This window comes from Rousettus aegyptiacus, unplaced genomic scaffold, assembly GCF_014176215.1.
Source record: "Rousettus aegyptiacus isolate mRouAeg1 unplaced genomic scaffold, mRouAeg1.p scaffold_m13_p_5, whole genome shotgun sequence".
Taxonomy (NCBI): Eukaryota; Metazoa; Chordata; class Mammalia; order Chiroptera; family Pteropodidae; genus Rousettus; species Rousettus aegyptiacus.
The window spans coordinates 4,780,165-4,803,682 of NW_023416308.1; the positions used below are offsets into that span (position 1 = coordinate 4,780,165).

At 47.4% G+C, this 23,518-nt stretch overlaps 1 long non-coding RNA gene across 2 annotated transcripts; it reads right to left on the minus strand.

Annotated features, from left to right (window-relative positions):
- Window positions 1-1,232: 1,232 nt before the first annotated feature.
- On the minus strand, window positions 1,233-17,759 carry LOC118602901. Of its 2 annotated transcripts, XR_004950970.1 has the most exons (4): window positions 15,720-17,759; window positions 11,965-13,642; window positions 10,156-10,956; window positions 1,233-1,510 (listed from the first exon to the last, which is right to left on the minus strand). It is a non-coding gene; the product is annotated as an uncharacterized LOC118602901 (long non-coding RNA). The 2 variants fall into 2 exon arrangements; XR_004950969.1 differs by lacking the exon at window positions 15,720-17,759 and having other exon boundaries at window positions 11,965-14,977.
- Window positions 17,760-23,518: the final 5,759 nt, after the last annotated feature.

Consider the following 23,518-nt stretch of genomic DNA (forward strand, 5'->3'; position numbering starts at 1 on the left):
GGACTCCCGTCCGCCTTTCGTAAACGCGAAAGCCGAGGCCCGCGGAGGCCCCCGCCGCGTCACGCAGCTGCCAGCCGGGCGGAGCCGCGGGCCGAGGCCTGTGCGCCCGACCGCGGCGGGGGCTCCGTGCCCCGCGGTCGCTGACATGCGGCCGGGTCGACGTCCTTCGTGAGCTGAGTACATGTGGCATTGTTTTTAATGCTGCTTATAATTCTTTTTTTTTTTTTTAAATGAGTTCACTTACTATACCCGAAGAACAAACTTTACTAAGTAATTAAACTCGACCAACCAGATGAGGGACGTATACTAAAAACGAATGCCAAGCAAATGCATAAACGACATGGGTAATAGTTTTGGATATGGCATAAATGGAAGCTTTATAGGTTGTACGTAGATAGTTCTCTGTGAAAGTGTTAAAATCATGTTTATTTCCTGTTGCTGGACATTTAGAGCGATTCCAGGTTTTTACTTTTATGAACAATGCCACAATGAAACTGGAAGGTCAAAACACAGTAAAACATTATGCAGAAACAAAATTAATTTGGTCAAATCCAGAATTCATTGAATAGTTTTCTGGACATTTCTTGCCTTCCCTAAGAAAATTCCAAGGGTAAACCAAGGAAATTACCAAGATATTACTAGATGAATTGGAGAATGAAATTGTAAGTTCATTCATTTATACACAAATATTATCTTCTGTGTGCCTGACACTGTGCTCAGTGCTAAAATATAAAATCAGCACGACCTGGTTTTTGCTTTCAAAGAGCTTGCTACATAGTAGACTCTAATATTATGTAGCAACAAAAAATATTTAAGTTCTCTTTATATAAAAAAAGAGCAAGGTTCTCAGAGGAAGAAGCAATTCATCCTGCCATGAGGATTTTGATAGGCGTAGGAAAGGTGGAACACACAAAGGTATTTAAGGACATGCATGGCTTGTCCAGGAAATGACAGAAAGACGAGTCTGGCACCATAAGTTACCCGGTTGCCTGGGGGAGGGGAAGGAGTGTGTGGCGCGTGCCGAGCTCCAGCGCTCTGTGACGATGTGCTGGGACACTCAGCCAGACTCTAGGAAAAGGTACAGTGAAAGGCACAGCCAGGCCCCTGTCACTAACAGGACCACCAATGCATTAAACAACGGCAAATAAATATATCAACACCTAATAGCCAAGTGGTAAATGTCGTGGTGCCCTCGACCTTCCTTCCAAGCGGAGATCTGGGGCAGGGGAGTCCCAGTCAGAGAGGGTGGGGTGCCTGGGGCCTGGGAAGATGAGTGAGGTTTGGATAGGGGAATGGAAGGGCAGGAGAGGCCTGCCAGCAGGAACGAAACCAGCCAGGGGTTCGCCAGCCCCTCCCGCCTCCTGCCCACGCACCTCAGGCAGGAAAAGGCGGGGCTCCTCCTCTCAGGTAGCCGAAGGTCTCCTTCCGAAGGTGACAAACAGCAGCAGCAGCCGAAAGCACTTTACAGCGCTGGGTTATTCAGTAGGCAATCAGATGCACGCCGAGTTTTCTGAAAGGGTTTGCCATTTTAGAAATCAGAGAAGTTTTCATTAGAAAAAAATCAGAACTCTGTTAGACTTCCCGACATTCTTTCTGGGGTTAGGGTCTCTAAAAGTTTCAATTCAGCTTTTTAGAAGGGGATCAAGAGTTAATAAATAGTCCTAATGTAAAGCAAAGGAAAACAACACTGTGGGCCGGAGCCCTCCCGGCAGGCTGGAGGAGAACACAGGTCCCAACCCTTCTGGAAGGATGGGTAGAATTTGGCTCAGGGAGGCACTCAGGGCTCGGTGGAGAAGAGGAAGCCCCAAGAAGGGACAAGGAGACAAGGCTGGAGGGGACACAGGAGCCGAAGCTGGAAATTGCTCAGAGTCTTGAGTTGGCGCGATGGCGAATCGTGGTCTACTTGGCGTACAGTAATCGGAGTTGTTCTTTGTACTCCTGCTTCCTTGTGAGCCCTCGATGAAATGAGAGCTTCACCGCGTTGTAGATAGGGGAGGACACGTGATCGTCTCCACGGGGGGCTGCGATCATGGACTACGGGTTTTTTTTTTGTTTTTCGTTTTTTGTTTTTTAATGACAAACGAGAGCGTTATAGACGATAAGCCAATTATTTGTTTCATTGTATTTCTGGGGATATTTTTTCACACTAACTGGAAAGATTCAGCATTTTATTTTTTGATTCCGTTTACGACCCCGTACAACCTCAGCTGTCACTTTTTTGTCACATATAACATTTTCAAATATGTGAAAAGACCTGCTAATTTTAAGGAATATAGCTGGGAAACAGAATATTTCAAAGCTATATTTTTATCAGGAGACATTTTGATAAGTTTATATGATTTCCTATATATCACAAAATGTGAGGGAAAAAAATTCAGAGCTGGTGTTTAACTGTGCGTGATCTCTTTTCTCGAGAGTAGGAAAAAGAACCTCTTTTTGTTGTAATAATTGCCAAGTCTCCAGCAAGAGCCTCAGCCCTTGAAGAGACCCACTTGCTAGTGACTTGGCAGTGTCAAACAAATGTTCAACTTTTATTCTGACACTTCTTGGAGAATTTGATTGAAACTATATATGTCCAGATAACACTCAACAAAGTGCCCTTCTTGCATTTGTTTCAAGATATATTTGGTAACAAGAGAGATGACCTTGGACTCAGCTGCCTTCCCAATTTAGGACTTCTCTCTGGGTCTACTGAATAATATTCCCCAACATTGAGACTTCAGCACACAGAGAAACGTTTTAGTTACTATCTGCCATAAGTCCTATGGTAGAGGGTTCCCCCCCCCCCCCAGCAATATGTTCTGCTTCTGAAAGAATGATATATTTAGACCACAAACTCTATATTAGCTTTCTAACCATCTACTTCAAAATACATTTAGGAACACATTTGCTTTTCATCAGAGTGCCTTTTTGTAATCTAAATTGAGCTGCCCTTGCTGCTTAAAAAACATTTTAGCATCTAAGAAATAAAAAAAAAAAATAACGAACAGTTAACCCTTCCCCTTGGCTTTCTGGCATTCAAATTTTGCTTCGAAGCCAGGGTTCATTGTAGCTTGATGTAAGATCTAAAAGAAGACTTTGGAGGATAACATCTCCGTCTAAGGTCATTGCCACCTGTCCAGATGACAGTAGAAGTCCTACCAGTCTAACCTGAGTCTGAAAGCCAAGGCTAGTTTCCAATGGAATCTGCATTTAACCCCTGGAGGCGGGTGGTTTTAACTGTCATTAAAGCGACATTCTTTCAGTCACCATTTTGCACATTTTGGACATTTAAGCAGTTCCGTTTTTACTCTGTTGTCGCAGTCACAGGACAAGACTTGGTAGGTTTTCTTTAGACAAAGCGATTTTACTTTTAAGCGAATAAATAAGAATTATATAGTCTGATCATTGTCTCTCATGGCATATTACCAGGGATAGTAACGTTTTCTATTTTTCTATGGTTTCCTAAGGTGCTGTAGTCGATCGGCATTTACAGAGGTAATTATGTTGCTAGCAACAGTCTCCAGCATGCGCAATACTTTAATTCCCAGTAAAATGCTGTGTTACTTATACACACACACACATAAGCACATGTAAAAATAGAAAAACACACCACGTTATAATACTTCAATGGATAGCTCGTTCTCAAGGATTCCGTGTTGCTTGAGTGAGAATCAGGCATGTCAACTGTTAACCACAGGGTGAGTAATTTTGAACAGATAGTTACCAGGTTTTAAAACTATTATTAAGTTGATACTTTTAAAGATGATCTGTCCCATCAGATAATACTGACCTCAAATCCCTGTTATGAGTTATTGTACCGGCATTACTTTACAGTTTCCTAATTAAAAAACTGGTGACTTTTATTTTTAATCTGACATTTATTCCTTTATAAAAACAGGTTTTGCATGGGCGTGGCTACCCTGTGTACATTTCCATTATTTTATTAGTGCTGAACTAGAGCAATTGCAACAGTCACCACACTGCCCTAATTAAGTAAATAAGAACTCATAGGACCCGAGCTAACTAATTTTATAGGATAAACAGCAAAGTTTGCTTTTCCTGGTGCCAGAACGACTCCAACTACACAACTTTCGAACTGTGCTTTGTAAAGATATGGAAAAGGAAAATAAAGTGATATTCTACAAAACATCCCTAAGATCTGTAGTCCTCGAGGAAGATTTTAATGAGGGAAAAGTCTCAGAGTAAAGATAATTTTACTTTAAGGAACAAAGAGATTAAACGTGAGTCTTGCTGAATGTTTTCATAAAACATTATCTTTCAAATGTATGTTTGCTAATCTTCTTTCTAAAAACGTATACCAAACTTTGAGCCAAAGAGTCAGAATAGTCCTGCATTGTCTGTGCTTGAGCTTGTCTGTATGTTTCAAGAGCCTTTTTCTCTCTCTCCAGCTCTCCCTATATTCTCAGATACTCTTAACCAAATCAGAGCATTATTGATGTTCTTGGCTTGAAAATTAGTGTCTCTCTATCAATCTTTCTAAGACAGGAGAGATTTCTAGCAACTACGAAGTAAATATAGTTCTCTAAACTCTTTTTATCTGTGTCTTCCCTAGATAGAATTCATATTCCAGCTGTCTGCAGATTTACATAGAATCTGGTTTATCCAAATATTTGCAGTACTATCAAATCAAGGGTTTCCTCCTTTTCTTTTCTTTTTCTTATCATGCCCAAATATCTTACCTTGCTCTCTTTGTTACAAAATCTATGTTTATTTAGTGAAAGCGGATCTAACATGTTCCTAGTTAAAACTCACTGTAAGATCCTTTCTCTTTTTCTGTCCCTGACTTTCTCCATCTTCTTTCGTTCTCATTTTCTTCTTCCTGTTTGTATGTATCATTCTCGTACTATTCACATTCTCTTGCCACTTTTGGAAAACCTTTCAAAAAATATTTTTCGTCTTAAAAATACATACTGTGGTGATGATTGTACAACTCTGTGAATATACTGAGAAACACCGAATGTGTGAACACACTAAAAACCACTTTAAATTGGTGAATTGTAGAGTCTAAGAATTATGTCCCAGTAAAGCCGTTAAAAATAAAAATACATGCTCAATGTAACAAAATTCAAAGAATACCAAGGAATATCAGTTCAAAAAAAAAAAAAAACAGTCTTCTCATGTCTCAAAGGAATTTTCGCAATTAGGTTTTAGAATAGTCTTCCAGATGTTTTAATTGTATACAGAAGTATATGTATATATTTACAGCCTTTTAAAGTTATATACAAAAGGTAGCATTTTCACTGTTTTGCAACTTGCTTTTTGCAAGTTACAATCATTATGTACTATAGTTGCAGAGTATTTCACTATATAGATACAGTACAAGTTTAATTAACAAGTTCTTTATTGAACATCCTTCTACATATACCCTTAGGCAAGTATATCTATAAGAAAAAAAATCTTAGAAATAAAACTGTTAAATTCAGAAGCATGTGCATTTAAAATTTGATAGGTATTGCCAAATTGCCCTCCAAAAAGCTGGTGACAATTTGTAATCCTGTCAGTCATGTATGGCAGGGTCTAGTTTGCTATGCTGTTGCCTATACCTGATATACTGGCTTTATAACATAATTGTCAATATGGTAGGTTTAAAGAATTATTTTAATTTCTACTTTTAAACTTATGAGTGAGGTTGAGTTTCTTATGGCCTATTTTTTACATTTCTTACGTAATATTTTTCCTAATTCAAAGTTCATACAACCATGAAAACCATGTATTACTATATTTGAACCACGAGTTTAAAAAAAAAAAAGTTCGCGAATGTTAATTGTAGAAAATTAGAATAATACAGAAAATAATTAAAATCACCTATACTCCCAATGCCCAGAGATTATCACTGTTTCCAGCTTTCCTTCTATGAAATTTATCTTTCGATTATTTTTGAGAAATATAATGGGTAAAGGAGGTTGTTTTGTGTTTAAAATGCACAGTTTGCAGAATGAGGTTATAATTCAGCTACTTGGAATAGTGCTTTGAGCTCTTTTAATCAAGGTGCTATGTAAATAGTCCATGAGATCAGCTACTGGAAAAATCATTAGCATTCTTTCCTTGACACTGACCTGTCACTACCATAGTGCAAACTAGATGAGGCTTCCTAGGAGCCAATGAGGTCTTTTACTGGAGATGGCACTCTGTGACCCTTTAATGGCAAGGAAGGTAGAAGAATTCTGGGCCTTAAAAAGTGAACATACATTTCCTCTTAATGCGTATGTTCATATTACATATTTATTTGTGTGTATATGTAGACATTATTACACACACACACACACACACACACACACACACACACAACAGGAGATGAGATTAATGAGCCAGCATAGGAACATTCAGAAAGTGTGGCAGACACTTAGGCAACAGTAAAACGATTCACATGCAAGGTCAGCCGTTCAAAGACGCAGGTCCTGTGTAGTAATCATGGGTTTCCTTGTCTGATTGATTGTTCGTTTGTACTGTAGAAGCATGGAATGCAGGATTGGGTGCTCTTCGCTGCTCACAGACATAGGCATCTTTGATCAATAAATACTAGTTAAGTGAATAATGGATGAATGAAAGTGAAAGAATGCGGCCTTGACTAAATCACTAAATTGCTTTGGACCTCAGTTTCTTTCTCTGACCAATGAATTATTAAAAGGATCAAATAAGAAAGAATTGGCTCTCCATACCTGCTGATCCTGCATCTGCAGATTCAACCAACAAGGATGGAAAATATTAGAAAAAAGTTACGTTGTTGCTGACATGTACTAACTATGTCCTTAGGCCTGCAGGGGTTGATGGTTGCATCAGTACTGAACACATACAGGCTTTTTTTTTTCTTGCCATTATTCCCTCAACAATACAGTTTAACTATTTACACAGCATTTACATTGTAGTCAGTATTATAAGTAATCTAGAGATAATGTAAAGGATACAAGAAGATGTGCATAGATTAAATGCAAACATGCCATTTATACAAGGGACTCGAGCATCCTCTGATTTTGCTTTCCAAGGGTGTCCCAGAACCAGTCCCCTGCAGATACCAAGGGACAACTGTAATGTACGAAGGTGGTAGATGAGCCTGCCACCTACAGAGCTAGATACAGTTGCCTTCAGGCCTTAGTGGAGGAGGCCCTAGTGCAGCAAGCTTCCCAGCAGCATCATCTTAACCACATCGAGAATAAAGTAAATATAATGCAGCTTCACAATTAGAAATAATTACTAGTATGTTCCAAAGACCTCAACATCTTAACCGCTGCCTCATTCTCTGTATTCAGAATCTAATACTAGGACACCCATCAGGCCCAGGAGAAAGTTTATAGAAAATGAATTGTCATCATGCCTTTAACCCACTTTAGACATGCCTCTGTATGATTATTGCTTTAAAAAAAGAGATGACAATTCAGGAAGGCACATGGTAGATATGTGGAATAGTAGCTATTCTCAGAGTTAATAATTATAACGAATGTCCGTCCTTTTTGGCTTACCTTGTGTCCGGTTTTCAGAGAGAGTTCTAAGCAGTGGTTATATTTTGGAGTTAATGTGATGAAATAAAAAAAAAAAATTCTATGTAAGATTTTATGTATTACTCAAGATAAGTTCTATCACCTTGTGAGTTTGTTGAAAGAGGAAGCTAGTGTTGTAAAACCAGTTAAAATAAGAATACACTTAGAAATATAATATAGCAGCAGCTCACAGACCTTAGGGAAGATATTTTACTTCATGGTCCAGGCCCCAATATTCCAACTTATTTAGAATTCAGTTTTTATAAAACCTTGACATAAGTGGAAATATTTCTTAGTCCAGTCCTCTTTAATGTAAGAGCATAAAAATAATAGCCTAGCCCATAAACTTTCCTTTTTTATCTGTTTGCAACCAAAAGCATTGCATAATCAGGCAGGAACCAGGAAGTAAAAAATAATCACAAAATTAAACCAAGTAATCTGTTTTCATTACTCCAGCAGGAATAAAAAGTAAAGATAAACACAGCCATCAAGTTTCTGTGTCAAATTAGAAAATTCTTTCCATGTCAGTCATATGTTAATAGCAAAATAAAAGTGAAATTTTCATTGAGGCTTTTAATACTGTCTTTTAAAAAAAAATGTTTTTAATTGTGGTGAAAAATCATGTAATCTAAACTTTATCATCTTAACCATCTTTAAGTGCACTGTTCAGTAGTGTTAATATATTTTCAATGCTGTGCAGTGTATCTCCGGAATGTTCTCACCTTGAGAACAGAAACTCTGTACCAGTTAAACAGCTATCTATCTATTCCACTGCCCGACCCAGGCGCCTGGCAGTCACCACGCTACTTTCTGTCCCTATGAATTTGACCACTCTAGGTTCCTCATATAAGTGGAATCATACCGTATTTGTCTTTTTTTGTGACCGTCTTATTTCCCTGAGCACAATGTCCTCAGGGTTCATCCACGCTGTCGCACGTGACAGGATTTCCTTTTTGAGACCGACCGATCACTGACCTTTTCAATATCATTTTTATGGTGTGCAGACTACTGTGATCTTAAACATCTTCGTTCAAAAGAGGTTGTAAAGTGACAAGGTAGGACGTCCTCCGTGTGAGCAAAACTATTTGATGCTAAATTAGCAATCAGGCCTTAAAGACCTTTTGCAGACCACCTGTATTGAACATTTTGAGTTTCGTTTATCCGGAAATATATTTGACCTGTTGCAACTTTTTTTTGAAGTACCTTCTAATATATATCTGCTGCTGGGTCATTCTTTTCCTTCAAGCCTGCAGACAGTCTTGTCAGCTTCTTCGGATTGAGTTAGCTGTTTTCCCCTATTTGTGAATAACACTCTTCCCCTGTTACCCACAGCCTCCACCACGTGTCCCACAATAGAGCTCAGTGAGAGAATGCAATCATCGACCATAGATATCGTCAGGTCACAGAACCTAACAGTAGTAATTCTTTTAAAAGAAGCAGAGTCCATTCATTTTTGGTCCCACCTTAATATTTTTTAACAGCGTTATTAAGATATAATTCACATACCATTAATTCACCCATTTAAAAATTCAGTGGTTTTTAGTGTTTTCCTAGAATTGTGCAACCATCACCAAATTCACTTCAAGAACGTTTCACCAGCCCCCCAGAAGAAGCCCTGTACCCATCAGCAGTCACTCGTCTGCCTCAGCTCCCCAGCCTCAGACAACCACCAATCCACTTTCTATCTCTGTAGATTTGCCTCTTCTGTAATTCCGTATAAATAGAACTATACGATATGTGGTCTTTTGCATCTGGCTTCGTTCCATAACATTGTTTTCAAAGTCATCCATGTTATAGTATGTATCATTACTTCATTCCTTTTTTTTTTTTTAATTATGGAGAAGACACATAACAAAATTTACTATCTTAGCCATTCTTAAGTGTACATTTTCGCATTCTAACTACATTCACATTGTCATGCCACCAACCTCCAGAACTCTCTCCATCTTGTAAAACTCACTGTGTTCCCAGCAAACACTACCTCCCCATGCTCCTCTTCTCCCGGCCTCTGGCACCCGCCACTCTACCTTGTCTCTATGGCTTCACTATGGCGAGGTGCCTCACGTCAGTGGAGTCATACAGTATTTGTTGTTCCCTGACGGATTGGTCTCACTTAGCATAATGTCCTCCAGGACCTTGTCGTTCGTGTCGTAGCATGTGTCAGAATGCCCTTCCTCCTCCATCCCTTCCTGCGACTGAGTACTGTTCCATTGTATGGATAAACCGCCTTTCGTTTATCCATCCATCAGCTGATGGATGATGGATGTTCGGTTTATTCCCACTCTTTGGTTATCGTGAATGATGCTACTATGAACATCCATATTCAAGTCTTTGCATAGATATGTTTTCAATTCTCTTGGACACATGCCTTGGAGTTGGATTGCTGAGTCATATGGCAACTCTGTGTTTAACTTTTTCTGGAACTTCAAAACTTATTCAAAGCAAACGCACCATTTTACATTCCCACCAGCAGAGTATGAAGGTTCCAGTTTCTCCACATTAGACTCACTTATTCAACTATTTTTACTGAATACCTTTTCTGTGCCCGACACTATTTTCGGCACCGGGGATGGAGTCCCTTTGCTCTTAGGGAGCTTATATTCTAAAGGGCTAAGACACTAAAATATTAAATAAGCAAAAGTGAATCACATAGTAATATCACATAGTAATTAATTACCTCACGCCTGCTTTAGATGAGACATGCAGGGAAAGTTTCTCTGAAGATGTGTCATTTAAGCTGAGACGTAACCAAGGAGCCCGCCCCGGACGGGTACGCGGGACGAGCGTGCCAGAGGAGTACGCTGCTGGTGTGGAGGCCGCGAGGGAGGCAGGAGCTCTGTGTGCTTGAGGAACAGCAATGGCCGGTGGGGCTAGGACAGCGTCGGGGAACAGGGACACGGATGGACAGACGGACAGACGGACAAGATGGGAGAAGTGCACAGAGTCCCGATTACAAAGGGCTCTGAAGGCAGGGCGGGGAGATTGCATCTTATTCTCAAGGAAGACGGCGGAAGCTCTTAAGCAAGGAAGGAAGTGGCGCGCTCTGACTTGCATTTAAACGATCACGAGCCGCAGGGGAGACAGTGGATCACGGGGGCCGGGGAGTGGAAGTCGGGAGCTCAGTGGAGAAGGCCATCGTAGTGGCCTCGATGAGAGGCGATGATGGCGCCGACTAGGACAGTGGCAGTGGACCTGGAGAAAGGTGGGCGAATTCGGCATGTGTTTTGGAGATGGAGTCAATAAGGCTTTCTGCAGGTGGCGGGAGGGGCGGTCAAGGAAAGGGGTATCGAGGATGACTTTCAGATTTTTGTCATGTATTGAGTTAGGAAAGATTAAGAGAGAAGCAGAGTCAGGTAAGGCGGGTGAATAACGAGACCTGCTTTGTCCACATTGAGGTCCAGGAGCCTGTCGGACGTACGGGAGGAGGTGTCAGGTAGAGGTGCATTTAGGAGCCTGGTGTTGCAAAGAGAGGTGAGGCCTGCGGATAAAGACGAATAAAGGTCTGAGGATCCGGAACATGGTGGTCTCATCGCCCCCTCCCGTCCGCTCCTCCGTCCCTCTGTGCTTTCTTGGGTCCCCCCAAATGGTCTTTTTCAAGTTATTTCCATACGGCTTTAGAGATGCTCCAGACCAGAGGGTGTTTCCCCTCGTCGTTCTCTGGAAAACTTTCCATTATGGAACTGCCTTTATTCCTCAACCTTTCAATGGTTCCTTTTCACTTAGCTATTAAAATATGCAATTACCAAGAGAAACCAAGAGAGACGAGTAGGTTTGGGGAAGGGGGGCGCTGGAAACAGAGGCGTTCATGAAGCTGGTTTGGGTTTGGCTCGGCCCAGAAATCATAGCCAAGTGGTAGGGATGGTGGAGCATGAAAGGAGAGTGGAATGGGGCGTCAGGGTTTACTATTACGCTCCACCTTGGTATTTCCAGCTCGAAAGGATTTTCAGTGCTTTTGGGAGGTGGGGGCGGCGGGGGGGGGGGGCCACTATTATAGTTTGAGAGAGAAAGCGAGATGACCCAAAGGCAGGCCAGGAAGGGCCTCCCAGGAAAATGAGCGCTTTGCCATGATCATCACTTCACAGAGTCTGATGAAAAGCTTTGCAGGTCTAGGATGGTGGTGACGGTTGCAAAATGAGGCGAATGTGCCGAATGCCGCCGAACTTACGCTTAAAAATGGTTCGGATGGTAAATGTTACTATGTTCGTTATGCATATTTTACCACAATTTTAGAATGCTTTTCAGACCTAGAAACTGGATCCCAGGACCTAGGGTGTTTCTGTCTAGACCCCAAGCTATCGCTTTTCCTATCATCAGGGGGTCTGAGACACCCAGTTCGTAATCAGAAGCACTTCACAGGGGACCTGGAAAGGTAGCTACAGACTCTAAGATGTTTTTACTTCCCCACATGCAAGTCCGGGGCTGCCGCGGCGGGAACACCGACCGGGAGGCTGCGTGCCTCGTCTTCTGAGTGATGCCCTATAAATACCGTCAGATCCGGGGTGTGGAGGTTGGGGCGGGGCGGTCCCCTTGGTCAGGCCGTCCCTCCCCTTGGTCAGGTGCACGTTCTTGACTAGTCAGAGGATGGTCGAGGAAGGTCCAGTCTCCTCGGGTCACCCGTGGCGTGGAGCTCCCGGTCGTGCATGAAACGATGAGTAGGAGGCAGCCCGGGAACCTGACGTTCGCCGTCGCCTTCGTCGCGTTCGAGGGTCACAGATTGTGGGTGGCACAAAATGGGGGTGGCTCTGCAGAGTCCCCCGTGTGCGGAAGGGCAGCAGGAACGGCAGACAGTGCGCGGAGCTGCTCGGCGTTCACGCAGAGCCGTGGGCCCCGGTACCTGTGGCCCCGCAGCCGCGGCAGCCGGGCAGTGGCAGCCAGCTCCATCCCTTCGCTGCGAGTTTGGGACATCTGCTCGGTTCGCTCCTGAGGTTAGACCCCAGGCCCTCACAGAAGCATGATGGAGGGAGGGAGAGACGCGTGGATGGATGAGAGAGGACCGAGGGAAAGGCCCGTCTTGATGTTAGAGGAAAACGAACGCTCTCCAAGCTTACTTATCCGAGGTCGAGCGCAAATACCTTGAACCTGGCCTTCGCTTCACACCCCCGACTGCCTTCCAGGTGCACGGGGCGGTGCAAGGCTCTGGTCCGGAAAATCTCCCCACCGGGGCGTCAGGAGCTTGCCTTGTGATGCCAGGTTTAATGGTTTAACATCTCTGCCTTCCACTGAGACCACCTGCCCAGAGGCCACGTCCTCCCCACCTGGTGGTCGGCCCGGGCCCGAGACGAAGCGTGAGGGGAGGAGGGCAGTGCGAGCCAGCGGTCAGGCGAGCTGCGCTCCGGTCTGGGCCAGTCGCTCCGGCGTGCTGTGTGCCTCTGTCCATGTGGCTCGCCCTCTCTGTGATCCAGGGTCCCAGATTATAAAATGGGGCCGATAGTTCTTATCTCTTAGACGTGTCATGAGAACGGAGTAATTATGGCCTTCAGGTGCTTGTGCTACTAGGAGGCAAGGAAGTAGGGAAGTCCTGTGTCCCCCCCACCCCCCCCACCCCCACCGCCTTTTTTGTTGTTGAGATAGGATTTATTAAGGCTCTGTTATGCAAGCCCTCAGAAGACATTTAATCAGAAGATAGTCTGGGAAAAAAAAAAAAAAAAGACAACCCTGCTCTTGGAAGGAGGGAGCCTTGAAATCTCTTAAGGGTTCCCTTGCCAGACAGAAGCCCGAGAGACTCTTTGGTAGTGTCTGGCCAGCGACCTGGAGTAGGAGGATAGTGGTGATTTATTTCTCTTTCCTGCAGTTTCCCTTTCTGGTCTGATCTCTCTTTGTGTGGCACTGGTCGGGGCGGAGCCATAAGTTACGGGGCGCAAAGTCGGCCTGGGGGAGGACACGGATCAGCCCGCTTTGTCAGCGGGTGAGAAAAAGGGCAACCTTTCGATTGATTTGCGTTTGTTTGTTTGTTTGTTTGTTTGAAGGAAGCCATGACATACAATGGCAGATCAGGCCGGCCGCTTCGGTGCCCGCCGATGGTCTGGGAGAGCGAGGTCGAGCGGGGCGGGAAGGACTCGCCTTGGTTTCCGCTCATCCGCCTGCTGTGCCAGGGAGCCAACCGCAGGCTCCTCCTCCTCGGGCTCTCGGCCTGCTGGCCTCCTGCTGTCACCGTGGGGAGCTACCTGCCACAAACACAAAATGGCACGATTTTATTTATTTGTTTTTTTTTTTTTACATTCCTGGAGGCCAGAGTCTACGAGGCTAAAATCCAGCTGTGGCCAGGGCTAGCTCCTCCCGGAGGCGCTCGGGGAGAGGCCGGCCCCGCGTCTTTCCCAGCTTCTGGAGGCCGCCCACATTCCTTGGCTTGCGGCCTCTTTGTCTTCCGGACACGTAACTCCGGACCTCACGTCCACTGTCGCATTTCTAGTGCTGACCCTCCTTGCCTTCCTGGGGCAAGGAGCCCTGTGAGTAAGCTGAGCCCCACCCTCTCCTCGCTGGGGTTTGTAAGGAGTGTCAGGAACAGGGGTCCAGGTGTCCTCAGGCCGGGAAGCCAGTGGGAAGCGCCTTGCTTAGAGACCTTGGGACAGGCCTTGTGCGCCCCCTGCCCCCACGAGGGTGGCGTTGGCCGTGGAAAGAACTGGGAGGCCAGGAATAAACAAGAGAGGCACCCCGTCTGTCTGGCTTCTATGAAACCCGATGCACAAGAACAAAAGCAGCCCCGTCGAGAACATTCTCCTTCACCTCGATTTTGGGATCGCTTCGCCAAAGCACCACCTCGCTTCCCATTCTTTTAGTGCCTTTATTTTTAGTTTGGGGTATTTTCTATTGTTTGAAGGTTGCCTTGCAACCCGTTTGCCTGGAGCGTTTAAACAATATAGAGTTTCTTTGCTGGGCGGCAACAGTAGCCAAGAGAGACCGAATATAAACTTTTAAGTCTATTTTCTCAGAGTTGGGAGGTCGGGGAGGGCTTTAAACAGAATGGCTCACGCCCCCTGGCGTGCCTCTCCCCGGGGGAGGGGAGAAGGGTAGCTGGTGGAGAACATTCTGTGTTCGCTTATCTTTCATACTAGTGGAAGGGGATAAGCACCAGAATAGGAAAACAAAATATCTGGCTATTAATATACCCTAAGTCCTCTAGCACATGGATCGGGTTTGTTTATTTGCGAGGGAAGGGTGCTTCTCTCTGACCGTGGGCGGCCGCGCCAGCCGGAAGGGACCCGGCAGACGTACATTAATTAGGTGAAGGGGACAGGGAGCCGGGGCTTACCTCCCTGCTTGGGAGGGAGAACCCTCAGACTTTTCTTCAGAAAAGTTGCTTTCTAGCTCACCCCGCCTCAAGCCCCAGAAGCATCATTCGGGAAAATTAAAAAAAAAAGAAGGAGGGGAGGAGGGAAAGGAGGGTTTTCCACGAAGGAAGCAGAGAGGGTCCCCATCTCCCCACGAGACATGTCTGTCTGTCACCCTCGTTATGTCTGACCCGGGGAACCAGGGGGCTGGAGGGCGTCGCCCGCAGAAAACATGCAGGTTCCTCAGGACGGCGGCTTCTCTGGCGGCAGGGTGGGGGGCGGGGGGGGAGGGCAAGGCGGAAATGGGGGCGTCCGCCTCCCCAGAGGGCAAGCCCTGCCGAGCTCAGATCCGGAGGTGCTGTCCTTTAATACGTTTGTTTGGACCCCTTGATGGTTCGAATGAAGGGGGCCCCAGAGTGGACAACCTTCTAGAGGGGCAGATGCCCAGTGAATGATAAGCCTTCTTAGCTGGGAAAAAGCCAAAAGGGAAGAGATTTCTTTTGGGGGGCAAAAGCGCACACAAGCCCATGAGCCCCACGCCGGCCCTATCTCGAACAAGTCTCGGATCGCCCTTCGGCTGCCCGAAGAGGTCTCTGCTTGCCACCCATAGGGTCAGGCCCTCTCAGGTCCCTGAGAACATTCCGGTCGGCCGGGAGCCCCAGGCGGACTTGAGAGGGAGGAGACAGCGTTGGCACAGCTCGCCCCTCGCCGAGCGCAAACAGGGACAAAGGTCAGGGGCCGAGGCTGCCTCTCCCGGCTCCCAGCCCGCCTGCCTGCCTGCCTGCCTGCCAGGCGAAGTGCCCCAGGTCGTCCCCACGTTGCCACACGATGCTGGCATCCGTCATCTCCGTGCCCGCCGGGTCACCCATTGCCCCAGATCCGTGTCCCAGGCCGAGATGGTTAGGATCCCCGGGCAGAAGCAAAGGCTCTGGCACTCGACAGCTTAGAAACAGAAACGCCGTCGTGTCGTTACCTGTCCAGGTGGGAGCCAGACACGTTCGCCGTGCGGTGTAATGATGCTATCGCGGAAGTATGTGTAAGCGAGCTGCCCCGCCTGTCTGCAAAAGGGGGGTTCCCTGGGTAAAGCGCAGCTCTTCGGGCTCTCTCAGAGTCTGAGCGAATTTGCTTTGCGATGTTTTCTCACCCCACGGGCCACCCCAGGGTGCTTGACCGTGTCCCTGCTCCAGTCGGTCCGAGTATCCGTAGGGATTCTCTGTGAGAATTGAAACAAGCCGGCGGCCACAGAGGTCGCCAAGTAACAACCACGCCCGGCGCAGAGCGGGCGCGAGGGCCGGAGGAGGAGGGAGCTCCGTGCCCTGAGAAATCACCCCGGCTCCGGCCCGCACCCCTTCTCCTTTGGGATTACAACGAGCGGTGGCACGTTGGGTTTTCTTTCATTCTTCTTCCGTCGCACGTGGGAGTGGCCTTCAGCCTGTGGCGGAGCAGTCAGCCTCCGGTGAGGTGCCGTGCTAAGCCCTCGACCCGAATCATCTCATTTAACATCCACCTCTCACCCACGAGGTGGACATGAGATCCGCGGGTGAGGACCCAGGCTCAGAGAAGTTGAGTCACGTGCTGAAGGCAGTGATGTCTCCCTCGGCCCCATTCCTGAGGGCGGGGACAAGCACTTCTGGGGGCCGCAGCTGTGAACGGTGTTCTCAGGAGTGCCGGCCTCCCTGATTCATGTCCCACGGGGCCATCGGCCATCGGAGGAAGTCATCTAGCCCCTGAGGTGGCGGATGGAGGCTGGGTCACGTCTCTTTGCGGTGCGTGGGTGGCAGGGTCAGTCAGGAGGGGCGTTTCTCCGCCCTGGTCCTCGTCGGGGACTTCGGAGAGCGACTTGGGTGGCTGTGTTTGCCATCGTTTTTAAGGCACCGGCAAAGCCGCGCTAAGCCCCTGCCTTTAGCCACCCTCCACGTGGAGAGCAGCCAGCGGGGCATGTTCCCCAGCCACTTCCCCTCCGTGCGGCCGGCACCAGCCTGCAACCCAAGACGCGTGAACACCACAGCCCCGCCGAAGCCCCGCTAAGCCGTGTTCCTTTAGCCCCAGCGGGAAGCCAGTGCGTGGTCTCTACAAAGAACCCTCTCAGGGCCCAGCGGGAGCAGCTCTGCTTCCTGGGTTTGACCCCAAGGGGGCAGCCGTCTGATGGAACCAATCGGCAGTGACCGATTATGTAGACCGGGACGCTCGGCAGCAGCTTAGGGAAGAGGGGGAAGAGGGGGCCCAGGATTTGTGCACTTCATCTGGGGCCTCTTTTGAAAGACAGGCCCCAGAAAAGGAGAATGGCGGAAGAGTTCCCAGGGCCCGGAAAGAGCTCCCTCCACGTGTCCCTCAGAGAGGGAGAGTCGACGCACCGCCACCGCCGAGTCCCGCCCCAACGAGGATCCCCCCAGCGGCCTTCAGAGCTGCTCACTGTGCTCCGCCCTGGCCGGTGGAACCCTTCCGTGGGCAGACAGTGCTGGCGGTGAGCCCCGAGCTCTCCTGGCTGCCCCACAGGTCACAGGCCCCTCCGAGCTGATGGGGACCATCCTGCCAGGCTACCTCCGGCACACAGACCGCACACGTCGGCCTCGCCTCTCGCTCTGCCTTTCCGAATGACACTCCCCGGCAGCCAGCGCCGGCATCCCAACCCGTGTGTCCCCTGGTCGATCAGCAGGTCACATAAAGACACCGAGAACTGTTGCGAGAGGTGGAGCGAGGCCGAGGCCGTCGGACTGCGGGCCAGGAGGCCTGGACCCGGCCCAGGGGTTCCGCGGCTTTGCTGTTCTCTGCCCTTTGCGGGCCTTCCTCGGGGAGTCCGCAGGGAGGAAAAACTGGAGCACTTCCTCTGAAGCCGTAGAAGACGCTGAGGCAACGAGTATTTATTTATCAGTCGATGAGAAGATTCTCGCTGCCTGGAGGATGTTCCTTCTCTCTAGAAAAGACCGCATCTCTGCCCTTTCATTCTTTCAAACCTATTTTTGGGAGCTGCTCAGGCCTCTGTTAATTAAGCACTCATCTTCCGACTTCCCTCCCGGTCCTGTCTTTCCGAGCTGCCCAGCTGGCACGGTTCCTGCCCCTCCCCTACCCACCTCTCCAGGGTTTGGAGGCGTCCTTGAGCTGTCCCTGTGGGTGGAAGGGACCAGGGGGAGTGTGTGCCAGACCCCCCCCCCTGCTCATTGTCACTTTGGTCTGAATCCAACCCCACGAGGGGAGCTGGAGCCCTCTCCCCGGGCCTGCCGGTCGTCAAGGTCCTGGTCACCTTTAAAGCCTCCCGCAGGGATCCCCATTGCCAAGGGACCTTTTCTGAAGCCCAGCGCCGTGACATCTTAGACTTGGAAATCCCTAGGCAAATACGTTTCACTTAATCCTCACCGAGCTGGCCCCCAACAGAGAGCCACTGGGCCAGACTTGCCGAGTAGCATTAGCTCCTTCTGCAAACGTCCCTGTCACTGTTCCGGGCGTTGTGTTCGGTGCAGGGTAAACAAGGAAAGGGGCGACCGGACACACGGCAGACGGGCCCTCTCCTTCAGAACGTCTCACGTCCAACGCCCCTCGGCTTCCCCAGGCCTACCGAGGCCCTATTCTCTCCCTCCGTGGGTCCAGCCCAATTGCTTATGCTAAATCCCAGGTCGCCCACTTGTGAAACGGGGTCATCGATAGTATGTACCTCGCAGAGACCCGGCGAGGATTCCACGGAACCACCTCTCCGTGAGGCCTAAACAAACGCTGGCCGCCACGATGTTCCTCCCAAGGATGACGTCTGCCAGGGATGGGGGAAGGAGAAGTCAGAGCTGGATTGGAACCTCAGTTTCCCCACCCACTAACAACTGTATGTTTACGGCCAAAATAAGTCTCCCAGCATCGGCCCTGTGCGTGACAATTTCCTTAATGAGAGTGAATTAGTTGGCGTATGTGAAAGTATCTGAAACACAGCGGGAGTTCAACACGGTCGCCTCTTGGAACTTCCTAAGGATCCGAAGACCCTCAGCCAGGAGAGGCTCGGAAAGATGCCGGCGCCTCCCTCAGGCAATGTCCCCCATCCTCCTGGTTAATCCTTACAGTCTGACCCTCCCCGATTTGGGTCCCATTCTCCCAGAGAGGCATTCGCCATGATCAACCCTGTCCCCTCTCTCTGTCCTCTGAGCTTCTGTACTAAGTACCTGGAGGCCCTTGTCCTGTCCACACTCAGGCATCACTCGGCCCGAGATAGCCATTCAGCTCCTCTAATCTTTCCCCGTAACTCAATCTCCCCCTCTCCTCACCCCCCACTTCATCCCTTGTTCCCCCTAGCTCCTTAATCAAATTAAGGGAAAGAAGAGGATTCAGATAGGGTTACTAAATATATTTCTGCTCAGGGGAGGGAGAAACAGAAAAGAGCTCGGGAGGAGGAGGCAGAGTGTGAAATTCCTTAATGGAATGTGCTCTGCGAGCCTCCTTTCTCGAGCATAAGCCCAGAGTCACCTATCTGGATAGAGTTTGCTCTTTGGCCAAGCGCTTTCATTATCTCCTGACGATACCGGCCCCGGGTGGCAGAGTGCCCACTCGCCAGCAGGGTCTGCCGAGGCCACCCTGCCGCATGCGCCGGGCTGACCCTGCTCTATATATTTCACAGGACACCTTGGCCCCGCAGGGGTGACGCGGCTTTCCGGAGAGCGTGACACCAGCAGAAGGGACCGCTCACAGCCGGGGGTCACGGTTTCCCCGTTCTGTGTCCTCCCCACGGCGGGGTCGGAATCCTTTGACAACCTTTACTTTTTAAAAACGACAAAGTGCTTATCGTAGAAACTTTTGAAAATAGACTAACGTATAAAGGAGAAGACAAAAATCACTCATAATCCACAACTTAACTATTGGCAATATTTTGAGGTAGCTCCTGTCAGTGTTTTCGGAATGCGTGCATTATTTGTGTAGATGTGTGGGCGTTTGCAAAAGTTGGATGATATGCACATGCATTGTTTGTATTCTGCTTTTAAATTTAGTATGTTATTTTTGGGTTCCGTTTCACCGAAAAAGTCTTCTGAAATATCTTAAAATAGCACAAATTAGGGTTTTTTTTTCTCATTAAAAACTTATACACGTTCATCATAAAATAATCATTGCTCATTTTAAATCTTATAATAATCCGAGAACCCTGCTAAGAGTTAAATTATCACATTTAATTCTCATAGCAACTCTCCCAGGTACATACTGATAAACTCATTTTACAGAATGAGGCCTCACAGAGGTGAACAAACTTGTCCTAGCTAATAAAGACGTACAATGTCCGCAGGATTTCACACATTTTTAAATCAAATTGCCTATACCGATGGCCACACTTAGTGACTACATACCATTCTCCAGTATGGATGTAGTCAGGGTTAACGATTCTCTTTTGGATATTTAAATTGTTTATTTTATTTTTTTTTTGCCATTATAATGAAGTAATGATGGTCTTTGCATAAAACCATCTGTGTTCACATCTCCTACGATTCCTTCAGAATCATTTCCTAGAAGGGAAATCGCTGAGTCATCACTGGAAAAGTCTCGTTACTTATTACCAAGTGGCTTTCCAGAAAGCCAGCATGCACGCCCACCGGCGTGTGTAAAACAAGGCCCTCTTTAGGAAAGGTCCAGTTTGGCCAGTAAAAATCGTATCTCTTTGATTTACACTTCCTTGGTGGCTGGTGAGGTCGAACTTTTCTTCCACGGGTCTGTGAGTTGCGGATCCCTGAGTGATTGCGACAGAGGGCAGCCCGTCGTTCCTCCAGGCATTTCTCTCTCAGTCTCACTCTCTCTCTCTCTCTCTCCGTTGATTTGGACTTTCAGCCTGGACCCATATAATTTAGGGATGCATCCACGAGAAAAAATAAAAAAGGTGTTTCATTTTTAACATATCCGGTAAAACTTTGGTCTGAATGAGGACTCGTGTCCCCATGTTGCTTGGTCTCTCCCTCCGGGGTGTGGCTTCCTCAGAATTGCCCCACCTCTGAGGAAAGCCCAAAGTTCAAGGTTTTCCTTCAGATGAACTGAAGCGCAATCTGCAATCTCAGGCCATCCTGGAAACAATATAATTTTATTCGGGAAGTAGCTGAGCTAGAGTCAGGAAGCCCATAAACTCTGCTTTCTCTTCCCAAGAAATTTCCATTCCTTTCGTTCTTGGAGAGGCGAGAAAGGGATGGGGGCCAGAAGGAGAAACGCACTTGCTCATGAGCCCTTGGTTGAGCTTTCCGACCGGGGGACCGAGAATCCCTGTCATTGAAGTGCCCTGTGATCTTTTGAGCTAGGTAGGAATGCGCTGTTGTCTCCACAGGTTATGTTGACTCCTTCTGCCTGGGGCCTTCGGTGGTGCAGCCGGGTGCAGAGGGGAGGGAGGGGCCCGATGGTTGGTCACCTGCACCCTCAGCGTCCAGGAGGAATCTGCACGGACTTCCTGGCTTCAGGCTCGGCCTGACATGAGCGTGTTCACTTTGGGCGCTCTCCTTGTTGTCATTGGAGACCTCGAGAAGCTGCCTTCCGAGGACCCTCTCCTCTGGCAAGTTTTGGGCCTCCGTTTACCGCCTTCTCACCTCCACCTAGGATTTTGGGCTCAGCTTGTTGGGCACTCAGTTCTGTCGGGTTTCACCTGCACTTAGCCGGAGGGGACTTCAAATCCCCTCAGGTCATAGAAATGGAGAGAGTAGTCATCTGGCCCCAGGACTGGGCAGTGAGACCTTTCCCCAGCCTCTCGGCATGACTCCTGTGTCTTTACATGGAAATCGTGTCTACGGCTCAAGTCGCAAAAGGCCCCCGGCTGTTCCCCTGGCATATCGGAGCACCAAAAGGTGGGTCGGGTGGGCCACACCACAAAGCGTGGGCACTTGTGAAGGGACAGAGTGACGGACTGCATCAGAGAGCCGAAGCCGGCCCTCTGCTGACGCTGCTGGAGCTTCAGGGGGTGTCCTCTTTGGGTAGAGCAGCAGTTAGCATTGGGGACACGACGAGACCAGGTGGTCTGCAGAGCAAACAAGTTATCACCCACCACACCGTGCGGATCCTGAGGACAGAGCACAGAGGACAGAGCACTGACAGATCTGAGGCAACCAGGAAGGCGTCCCGGAGCCAGCCATCCAAGCTGGACCTCGGAGAGTGGCCTCGTGAAAGAGGACATTCCAGCCAGGGGGTAAGGAACAAGCTAAAACGCGGAGGCGGAAATGCAACGGGCACATTTGGGAGTGTGAGATCCTTCTAGCTGCGCAGAACCCACGTGCAGGGTGCGGGGTTAGAGAAACGGAACGAGGAGGAGAGACGCAATGAGAGATCTCTCGCGAGCGACTGTCTGATGCGATTGTTGGGACGGCCAGGAAAATCTGAAACCCACAGGGCAGGCTGTCAGGAAGGGCGGGTTGAAAGGGAACTCAGGCAGAGGCTGAAGCTGCTGTCGAATTTCTTATTCTTCAAGGAAATCTCTGCTCTAACGTCGTTCGACTGACTGGTTGAGGCCCACCAGGTTATCCAGAACTGTTTTTTTTTTTTTTTTGGTCTTATTGTGATATAATGGACAAATGAAATTGACTTGATTATTTGTACATTGCGAAAGGATTTCTTCTCATCTAGTTAATTAACACATCTATCACCTTACTTTTTTTGTATCTATGAGAACCTTTAATAAGTTCTACTTTCTTTGCAAATTTCAATTATACAATACAGTGTTATCAACTACAGTCACCACGTTACACATGAGATCCTCAGACTTTATTCATCTTATAGCTGAACGTTTGTATCCTTTTACCAGCCTCTCCCTATTTCCCACGCTCTACCCCCACACCCTGCCTTTGGCAACCACTTTTGTACTCTTTATTTGATTTTGACTTTTGTTTTTAGATCCGCATGTAAGTGAGACTACACCGTACTTGTCTTTGTCTGGCTTATTGCATGTAGCATGCTGCCCGTAAGTTTCATCCATGTCGTCTCAAATTATAGGATGTTCTTCCTTCTCATTGTTGCATAATATTCCATTATATATATATATCATCTTCTTTATCCAGTTGCAGACATCTAAGTGGTTTCTATCTCTTGGCTATTGTGAATAATCCTGCAACAAGCACAAGAGTCCAGATATCTCTTTAATACCTTGTTTTCATTTCCTTTGGATATGTGCCCAGAAGTGGGATTGCTGAATCATATGGTAATTCTATTATATTTTTTTTGAGGAACCTCTATACCGTTTTTCGTAACAGCTGTACCAACTTTCATTCCCACCAACAGTGCACAAGGGTTCCCTTTTCTCCACATTGTTACCTCCTATTGTTTTGATGACGGCCATTCTAACAGGTATGAACTGATACTGCGTTGTGGTTTCGATTCGCATTTCCCTGATAATTAGTGATTTTGAGCCCCTTTTCATATACCCGTTGGCAATTTGTGTGTGTCTTCTTTGGAAAAATGTCTCTTCAGTTTCTCCGCCCATTTTAAAATCAGGTTGTCTTGTTTTTTTGCTATTAGGTTGTGTGAGTTCCTACATATTTTGGATACTCACTGTTGTTCAGATGCATGATTTGCAAGTATTTTCTTCCACTCTGTACATTGCCTTTTCGTTTTGCTGATGGTTTGCTTTGCTGAACAGAAGCTTTTTTAGTTTGATGTAGTCTCTGTTGTCTATTTTTGCTTTTGGTATCATATCCAAAAAATAAATCATTACCAAAACTGACATCAAGGATCCTACCCATGTTTTCTTTTAGGAGTTTTACAGTTTCAGAGATTAAATTAAAGTCATTAATCCATTTGAGCTGATTTTTGTATGTGGTATAAGGCAGGGGTCCAATTTCTTTATTT